Raw genomic sequence first — 9,822 nt, 5'->3', positions numbered from 1 at the left:
TTTGGAGGCTCTTAGTTCTTGGTATATATGCTTGTTACTGGCTGTTCTACCACAAATCTTTTTGTCTGCTTTCATCCTCTTTTATCTCAAGAAAAGGAGAAAGACCATTAGAGCAAATAAAAATGCTGTGCCCAACATGCTGCAGCCAACTTGCCATGCAACAACCCACCATGACCAACTTACCACGGGACAAGAATTACACTAACATCAAAGAAATAGTGGATTATAATAATTAGAGAAAGGATGCAAAAAGAGGGACAAAATGAAATGTGAATGACAAAAATTAAAATATAATATAAAATATAAATTTATTTTAAGTAATTAAATTGAATTGGTAAATTGCCCCACTGCAAGTTGTCCCATGGTGAGTTGGCCATGTTATATTAAATAATAATTGCATAATTTTATTAACTGTTCATTCAAAATTACATTTAAAAAACACCTGATTTAAATAAGAAGTATTATAATAAGACTAAAAATTAATGGCAAGCACAGAATACTATTGATGTATTCTTTAAAAGAGGCAAATGAATACTTATCTCTATCTGTATATGCTTTTTTTTAAAAAAAGAATTGAATAAATAAGAACTTGGACAAATGTGATCATTTCTACTATACTTCATACTTAGGTATGAAGATAGAAGCAATTCTTAAGAAAGAAAAGATACCATCTCCCATTCAAGAGGTTTTCTAAACCATTTATTTACTGCTAATTTTTACTTTGAAGGACTTATGTGCATCTGCAAAATGATCACATTAGATCAGATACAAGGGTGATGATGATAGTACATTTTCCATAACCCACATAACACTAATACTCAAAAACACATCTGGAAGCATTGCCAGCTGAATATAATTCCATTTAGTAACAGCTGTGCTCATAACTCACTGAATGTTAAAGTCTGACCTGGGGTTCCAGGCTTCCTACAATTATAGTAATTGAAGCAAATTAGGCAAATGGTTCTCTTTATTAGTCCTTTTGGTACATCATTCATTTTGCTTATTAGATGCAACAATTTCTTCCCACTGTTTGAAGAGTTGATGTATACTTACCTGAGGTCAATGCCACATCAAGTTGGCTAGGTATTCTCTACCTTATACAAAACTGGATAGTAAAATGAGAGCTGAAGAATATTAGTGACTAATTGATTGAAGAAAAGGAACCCAGAATAAAGGATGCATGTGAAGAATATACAGGAAAAGTATTTTCAGCCTGGAACTGAAAATTCAAAAGCCTTTTTAGTGTCTTTAAATGGTATAGAAATCTATAAACATGCTATTAAAATAACAAGTATGTAATTTGCTTTTTGACAATCCAGGTGTTATATACATAATGGTGAGGAGGAAGATATATAAACACATAGTTCCCAAGCATGGTTTTCCCCCAGCTCCACATCCTTTTTCCTATCATAATTGGATAATACAAACCCAAAATACTTTCATAAAAACTTAGAGTAATTGATTGAATGCTATTATGTAAGGCTAACACAGTCAGTCCCCCAAAAATGTAATTACTATTTTAACTAAAAAACTAAAATGTCTGCATATTCTTCTGGAGTTAATGTATTTTATTACAGTTGGATTGAATGGAAAGTCAAAGCTGAGACTGTAAGCCTTTAGTCAGAACATATATTGACTTAAGGGGGGGAGACTGGGAGGAGTTTAGAAGCATAATTAATTAATGGATTGTCTCTGTGTAAACAGTTCTATTTTTTAATGTGCATTTTATAATGTTTATCACAATGTTTACCAATATAAATGGTAATTGTTTTCATTATTTTTATTATTTCTATTTCTCAAAGAGATGAATTTGGTTGGAAAGAAAAATATAAAGAATGCTATCTGTTTCAAAAAGCAGTAACATAGCACAGCAAACAAAGGAAAAATATGTAACAGCTGTTTTTTATGAAACAGACACCCAAAATGTATATCCAAGGACCACAGATACTACCTTAGAAGAAATGCAGCAGTTAGCAAACACTCCTAGCTACTTTCATTCAATGCAATGATCTTGACATTACTTTAGTTGGCTAGGTCAAGAAATGGACTCCATAAGAAATACTGAAACTACTTTATTCATATGAGCTATAATAAGAGAGTCATGAAACCTTACAATGTTTTCCTTTCCTAGCTCTTACATCAAAGAGGGTCAATCTAAGTTTCTTTCTAATGCCTTCTTCCTTCTCTGAGTTTAATTCATGTTTTGCTAATTGCTACATTCCTTCTCTGAGATAGTTGTGGTGGTTCTTCACCACAGGTGATAAAGTTGCATGATGGATTTCAAATAAGTGAAAAAAGAAAATGTGTTTTTAAAAGTTGTGGGGGTCTTCCAAATCACAAATACTATATAATTCTTCCAAACAGCAAGATAGTTTTGTGTCAAAATTGTAGTAATACTACCACTTTCTTGTACTACAACTGGTTTCTAAACTTAGCAGTCCTGTTAGAAGATCCATCTAGTCTTTGGGAAGAAGCATGATCATCACATGATGAACGTCAATCAGTATTTATAAAAATCAATCTGAGCATCATTTCTTGGATTCTTGACTGTAAACTTCATAGCCTTGACATTCTAACTACCAATCTCTAGACTTTCTACAAAAGAAATGCCAAAGAAAGGGCAAGGGGGATATCCTTCTGGTATGACTCAAATTAGACAGTTTATTTAGCTAGTTTCCACCCACACTTGTCTTTGTTCTCAACTTGTTCTTAGTCTGCTCTGAAAATTTCCCAAACCAGATGGTACACAATTCCAAAAGATCCTGGAGTTGTGTCCATACAATAGCAAGGCCTCCCTTCCTCCCTCCCTGTAGTTACCTGCCAAAATTATTATCCATCTTAATTCTTTCTAAGTTATCAAATGAAACAAAATTAAGTTATAGCAAAAAAGCAAAGCCAAGTAACAACAAAAACTACCAATTTTAGTACATTCAGACATAAGACATCTGTATGAAACCCTTCCAATTTCATCAAGTTTTCAGCATGTGCAGTTTGCATATTTGTAGTCTTTAAGTTGAAAGTATTCATATGGTAACCTTGGATTACAACATCAATATACTACATATTGTATTTAAAGGTCACATTAGACTATAACAGCAAAATCAAACAATCGTTGGTATCTTGCTTATCAGTTTTGACCATGGCAGTAGAACCCCATTCAGAATTGATGATAGAAAATTCCGAGATCTAGAAATCCCTAAACTCACTGTTACTCAGTCTCACCATAAAGGCCCCATGGCTTCCAGACACTATGAAAAAAATAGATGGCATCATTTGGTAAGCCTGGATTTGAGAGGTATAGCTAGGTATCCGCATACAGATTATGTTTGACCACAAGCCTTCAGATGACCTCAGCCAATGGCTTCATGTGGATGTTAAATAAGAGCAAATATTCATTTATATTCACACAGCAGAGATTCCGGGCTAGATCTCTTTTCCCAACTGTTGCTGATCATGTAGGAAGAAGGAGAATCACTGCAATACTGTGCCTTCTACAATGCCTGAGTCAATCCAGAATGCAATGTTTGATGGAATCAAGATCTACTAAGAGATCAAGGAGAACTATGAGAGTATGTATCGATGTCAAAAACTAGCCTTCTGTCTGAAAGACAACTCTGATATATAGAATTTAGCTTGGTATAGAAAGCATTTTAATTATGCATATTTGGACCATATCCAAAGTTTGGGTTTTTTTCCTAAAATTTGGATCACATTCAAAGTTTGGATTTTTTTTCTCCTAAAATAAGATTACAATATTTATATTTTAACAGTTTCTTAAACTTGCTACATTATCTTTCAATGAGATTTTAAAAAAATCTTTATTCAATAATTGAAAAATTAGCAACCTAATTTTAAGATTGACTTGCTATACTTTAATTCTGACTTAAAGTGACAAATTGATGTAAGATATTCTAATTTGCAGATTTAAATTGTTTAATTTAAATTTTTAAGCATTTTTATGGTGTTTAAAATTCCTCTTCTTTCAGTCCTTTCTTGCTTTTTCTTTCTGTTTGTAAAATTAATAGATTATAATTTTTAAAAAGTAATTAAGAAATCAAAGAGGTCCACCAGAGATCTCACCAGAGATCATCTGACAACCTCAAGCAATGTGTTCCCCATACTATGCACTTGTCTGAAGTCCAGCTAAAACCATTATCATCAGCTTCTTTCAAGACTTTCTGAAGCTGTCACCTGACTTTCTGAACAACATTCCCTTGAGAGAGAAGGTTGGAGATAGGACAGAAATAGTTCACTGAGACACAAGGTTGCATATGCATTTCACTGCAGCTTCAGATTCCATAAACCAGCTTTGCCAATGCAGATTCATTCATACAAACACAGAAAAAAGTTGAGGTTATTAGATCTGCTACTAATCTTCTCCGTTCTTCCATTGATAAGTTTGAAGTCAGGGTGTGAAAGTTTGGAGACGCAAAGGGCATTTTTGGCATGGCAGAGGTTCACTCCCCCAAAGTGAATGAGGCCAGAACAAAACCTGAAGATCATCTATCTTTAAATGAGTTCATCAGTGTTTCTCAACCTTGGTGACTTTAAGTGGGGTGAACTTCAACTCCCAGAATTCCCCAGTCAGCCATGAAGTCCACCCTTCTTAAAGTTACCAAGGTTGAGAAACACTAGAGCTGATAGAATTTTTTGATTCTTTCAGTACCAACCTTCCCCATCAGGAGAGTCAGTTTGGTATAGTGGCATCAGGCTAGAAACCAGGAAACCATGAGTTCTACATCTGGGTTGGACATAAAGCAGGAGGAGCATCATAGCTTCAGCATAACAGCTACTCCCGTCTTCTTCTTCTTGTGCCATATCTATCATTGGACATTGGCGATCATGTTAGCAATCCTATTTTTATCAACAGCCACACAAAAAAGTGCTGTTGAAATTTGTCCAGACCAATCCCTTAGATTTTGAAACCACGATGTTCTTCTCTCTAGCATCCAGCAATCAAGGATTTACTGCTATTGAATTTGGCGAGTCAGTGTTCATTCGGAACATCAGTATTAGAAGCTGTGAGTTAATGTATTTATAATCCAGGCAGAGTCACATGAAAGTGTACAATGAGAAAGGAGAGAGCTACTTAAGGGTTGGGATTGGATACCCTTTTCTGTGTTAGAAATTTGACAGTGCTGCATCCTCAGGACTCACTTCAGAAAGAAAAGCTGATTTTGTTCAATCCAGACCTTTTCAAACAAGCTAGTAAATCCACACAACACACAATTCCTCTTCCGTGATTAGGTTCACTTGTGTGGCTTTATTTTACTTTTCTTTTCTAATGTCTTCTCCTTTTCCTTGGTCCTATGGGATATGCAGTACAGAGTTTGGGAGTGGTGGGGGGAGAGGAAATGTCGCTGACTTCCATAAGTCTTATCATACATACTACATATACACAAAGGTTTTGCCTCAGTTCTGTTCCATGGAAAGGGAGAGGCTTGATCGCACAGGCAGAAAAGTTCCCATTAAGCCTCTTTTTAACTCAAAAGGAAACACCTTACTTTTTAAAGAGGGGCCTGGGGAGCAAGGTGGGGTGGGGGGCGACTTCCCTATCTTGTATTTCGGCTTGAGCCGCTAGATGGCACTGAATAGAATTTTCTCCTGCTTTGTTTTGTTAAAGCTCTAGCCTGGAGATCCAAGCAGCCACTCGCCTGAAATTGAGTAGAATTCATTGAAACTGCAGGCTTTCGTGACGTGTCCCTGAGTGGTCCATTCTCTCTCTGCCAGCGCTCGGTTCTTCTGGCTCGCTCCACTCCAATCTTTCCCGTTCCTGGCGGCGACTCCCGCTGAACTCTGCCTGGGCAAAGCGGGCACCAGTTGGATTCGCCTCGTGTGCTTCTCGTGGGGAAAACCAAACTGATTGATTGGAGCCAAGACTTCGGCAGGGGATGGAAGCTCCCAATAGCAGTGCTGGGTCTCTGTAGAAGCCGAAGATTCTTTCTTCTCGTTTCCTTTTGTTTCTGTTTCTTTCTTAATTTTAACTATTTCATCTTCCATTCTTGAGTGACAAATGAGCCTGCTCTGTTCCGAAGGAGAAAAATCATGATCGAGTGAGTGAAAACGTGCAGCAAACAGGTATCTCCGTGCAGTTTATTCCGATCTTGTGCATGTTTAAGAGAAATACACCTTTTGTTCCTGCGACCCTCAACTTAGTGCACCTTGCATAGTGCATAGTGCACCTTGAAGTATATCCGATCTCAAAGTTATGTTTTTAGGGAAAGGGATGACAGTTACATAACGAAGAAAGCGATCGATTTCCTACTTCTTTATTGACAATTAAAAGGACGGGGACGGGGGTGCATGAGAGGCATTTGACCAATTGCGATTTCTAACATGTTTCTTCCTTTGTTTGGGAAGCCAAGCATTGTTAACCGAAAACAACTGCGTGAAACGGGGTGTGTGCCGGCGGGTGTGTGTACTCCTATCTGTTGTTCTGCTACTGGGGAAATCAATAGTTCCGATCACTGAACTCCGAGAGTGGCATTTCTGTTTATCAGAAAGAGAGGAGGAATCGTGGTTGATTTCTGTCCCCCAGCATGCACGTGGAGGGTGAGAGAAGGGAACTAACCATTAGAAAATAAATGCATATAGTTCCGGGTCCGTCAAACTTGTGGTTTTTGACAAAGCCTCTTGGCTTGTATTTGCCTTGCATGCATACAAAATTAAACAGATGTTGTGCGTTTTGGTAATGTAATCGAGTGGGTGTTTCGGATCCTCTTCATTGTTATTTACTTTTAAATCAAGAACAAGTAATTATGATAATTTACAAGCTGTGAGGTAGAGAGGTATTTCAATCAAATTTTATGCAGAGGGTAGGGGAACAAGTAATGATGCAGATAATGCCAAAAGGCACCTAATGTCCCCTAGATAGGGAAGTATTTCCACATGCAGCCTCTACTAGAAAAGATAAGGCTGGGAATGCTACTTTTATTCTGACTAAAGCTAGTGGTCAAATTTTGTTTGATTTCAGCTCTATTGCCAGGCACCCTGAACTTGTATTGTAGCAGAGTGATAGTTAAACAGTGAGAGAAACATTAAGGAACTAGAGAAGTAAGGCACTGTGACGTAATGACATATAATCATGCCAACCTTAATCCTTTCTGAATCTTTCAAAGAGGAATTGCATAGGGCTGCAAACTAGAAGAGTGTTCAGGCTAATGAGGTAGTGCCTAATTTGTCTTGCTCTTAGGAACAGAGCTCACTATCACCATGACGACCCAGGAATATTAACTTCAGTTCCATGGAACATAGTAAGGACAGGAAATCTTTACTGAGAGCAAATGATGGGGGAATGATGAAATGTTTGCCATCCATAATTTTATAGACACCAACTTCACGATTTAGGAATTATGTAAAGTAATAGGATCAAAACAGTCATTAGATATCCTGCCCTCAAGCAAACATAGCAGCGATAAACCAAGCATCAGCACCATGGACAGTGCCAAAGGGAGGTAGCGGTTTGGGTTGGCATACTGTAATTCAATTGCGCATTTCAGACCTGACATTTTCCTAACACTATATGGTAAACGTGTTAATTTCAAAGTAAGTACTCAAATATTTGGCTTATTGCATCTTGTACATGTAGTTTTTAATACACCACTTTAATATAAAGTGATGTAATATCAGAGTAGCTAGCTGAAACTAACAGTAGCTTAAATATCTAGCAAATCAAAACCCCATGAAGTAGAGTTTTTAACAGTGATAGGAAGATAATTCAGCTGTTCAATACTAACTTTTTTTAGATACCTTCTACCTCTTAAGAAATTGCTTCATTGCACATACTGTAATCACCTAAAGCAGTGTGAATGAAAGCAATGTTGTCTGGTCCAATCAAGAAGTTAAAAAAAGATAATTTCTATTATCAGAACTATAGGGTTTTTTTCTTTACCTTTGGTAATGGTCACTATGCAGCATTGCTACTAAGATGTTGCTACAATTGGAGAACGATCGTGCCTGGGTGGATAGAAAATGGATCAGAATCAGTTGGACTGGATATTCTAAATTATTTAACACTTTATCAAAAAGATATCTTTACTCATTTTAAAACCTCAACTGTATACTACTGTACTCTAAAGAACACTTGGGAGAACTAAGAGTGAATTTTGTGCATAAAAGTTGTGAATATTGTCCATTGTTGTATTAAAAAAAAATCTGAGCTATGAATTCTTCAGTACTTAATGTTTTCCACATTATCCTCACATTTATTTGTTTATAATATTTATATCCTGTCTTTCCTCCAGGAGGAACTTTTTATTACTGTTACTGCTCTGAGTCCACTTGAATGTATTCAATGGTATATATAATATTATCCGTTTAAAGCTAAGCAACTTACAGGACCTATTAAATATTTCTCTACAGTTCATCCCATAATCTTGGATGGTCAGTAGGACATTTTTTGCAGATTCTACTATGGATATGCTCAAATTTGGTGATCAGTTGAGATTTCTCTGTCTTGGGACCCATTTTATAGAATAAGTTACCACTGGAATTGAAGCAAGCCTCAAATTCAGGAGGGTATTTAAAACCATTTCAGATTCAATTCCACAGGTGCTCTTGATTAATAACATAGAACTCTTTAAATCAGTGATATATTTTTCTAGGATCATGACTACAAGCTATTGTGCGATCTAAGTAATAAACACAACTGCATTAAGGAGTTGCAGGCAAATGCTATTATCACCCTCCTGAAGGCTCTAAATTTACCAAAACAGAAATGCTGCACAGTATTACCCAAAATGTTTATTATCTGAGACCAACGTTACTGTTTTAACTTTTGTCCTTTATTTCTATTATGGTTAGTTTATGTTTTTGTTTTTTAAAGAAATATAGTGAGGTTTTAATGTGCCTAGCAGGTTTCTCATAGCCATTAAGAGAGTAGATGACATAAATGTTTTGTATAAAAATAAATATATCAGGCTCACTTGGACAATGTCAAAATGCTAGTAAAAAATAAAGAAAACCCTGTGAACTGGAAATCTGTCCAACCCTGAGTGATTAAAAACTCACAAGACAAAATCTGACATGTAGATTACTGAAGCAAAAAGACAGTGATGGGCAGGAAATACACTAATTACAAATCACAAAGTAACATTTTCTTTAGATATAAAAAGTAAAAATGAAACTATTTTGAAATAATAAAAAATACTTATAGCTCGGGTCTTAGATTTTGGCAGTGATTTGGTCTCCAAGCTTCTTTTAATTTAGTTTCTGAACGTTTCGTTACCAGACTAGGTAACATCATCAGCAGGATATTCTGTTCCTCTTCTCCTTAGCTTATAAATGTGTTGTGGCAAATGACATCTGGCACACAAGGCATTGATAAGGAGAAGAGGACAAGAAAATCCTGCTGCTGCCGATGTTACTTACCTAGTCTGGTAATGAAACATTTAGAAACTAAATTGAAACAAGCTTGGAGAGCAAACCATTGACAAAATTTAAAAAATATTTTATCTTATTTTTCATGACATATTCTAGAAAACCTGGAGAAGACTAAAAGACAATGAAATAAAAAAATTTCGAGGTTGCCACCAGTCTTTCTACTTGTGACTTTTTTTTTGGTCAATTTCTGGACCAAACTTGGTTGATTAATCCATCCTATGATCTTATTACACTGGACTTAAAAATACATCATAGCTGCCCAGTGGAATAGCGAAAGGATCTAATATATGTTAGTCTAAGAGCAGAAAAAGAAAAGCACACAAATAAAAAGTTTCAAAACGCCATAAAAACTCATATACCAAATCACACAAATGAGGGTCTGTGTTGGCAGTGGGACCAGCATGCTACCCACATTGAGAAAAAGTGATGACTCATTGATAT

The 9,822-nt window shown here is 36.1% G+C and overlaps 1 protein-coding gene across 2 annotated transcripts in view; it reads left to right on the top strand.

Moving 5' to 3' along the window:
• Positions 1 to 5,656: 5,656 nt before the first annotated feature.
• KCNJ6 (potassium inwardly rectifying channel subfamily J member 6) overlaps positions 5,657 to 9,822 on the top strand; it is a 127,879-nt gene continuing 123,713 nt past the window's right edge. For both annotated transcript variants that reach the window (XM_087721659.1, XM_087721658.1), the window contains exon 1: positions 5,657 to 6,078. The gene's annotated coding sequence lies outside the window, so the exon portion shown is untranslated. The remainder of the gene's footprint in view (positions 6,079 to 9,822) is intronic.

The sequence above is a fragment of the Thamnophis sirtalis genome, unplaced genomic scaffold (assembly GCF_051295495.1).
Source record: "Thamnophis sirtalis isolate CommonGarterSnake01/CBP01778 unplaced genomic scaffold, rThaSir2_p1.2 scaffold_8, whole genome shotgun sequence".
NCBI lineage: Eukaryota > Metazoa > Chordata > Lepidosauria > Squamata > Natricidae > Thamnophis > Thamnophis sirtalis.
This window is presented reverse-complemented; position numbering and strand designations above follow the sequence as displayed.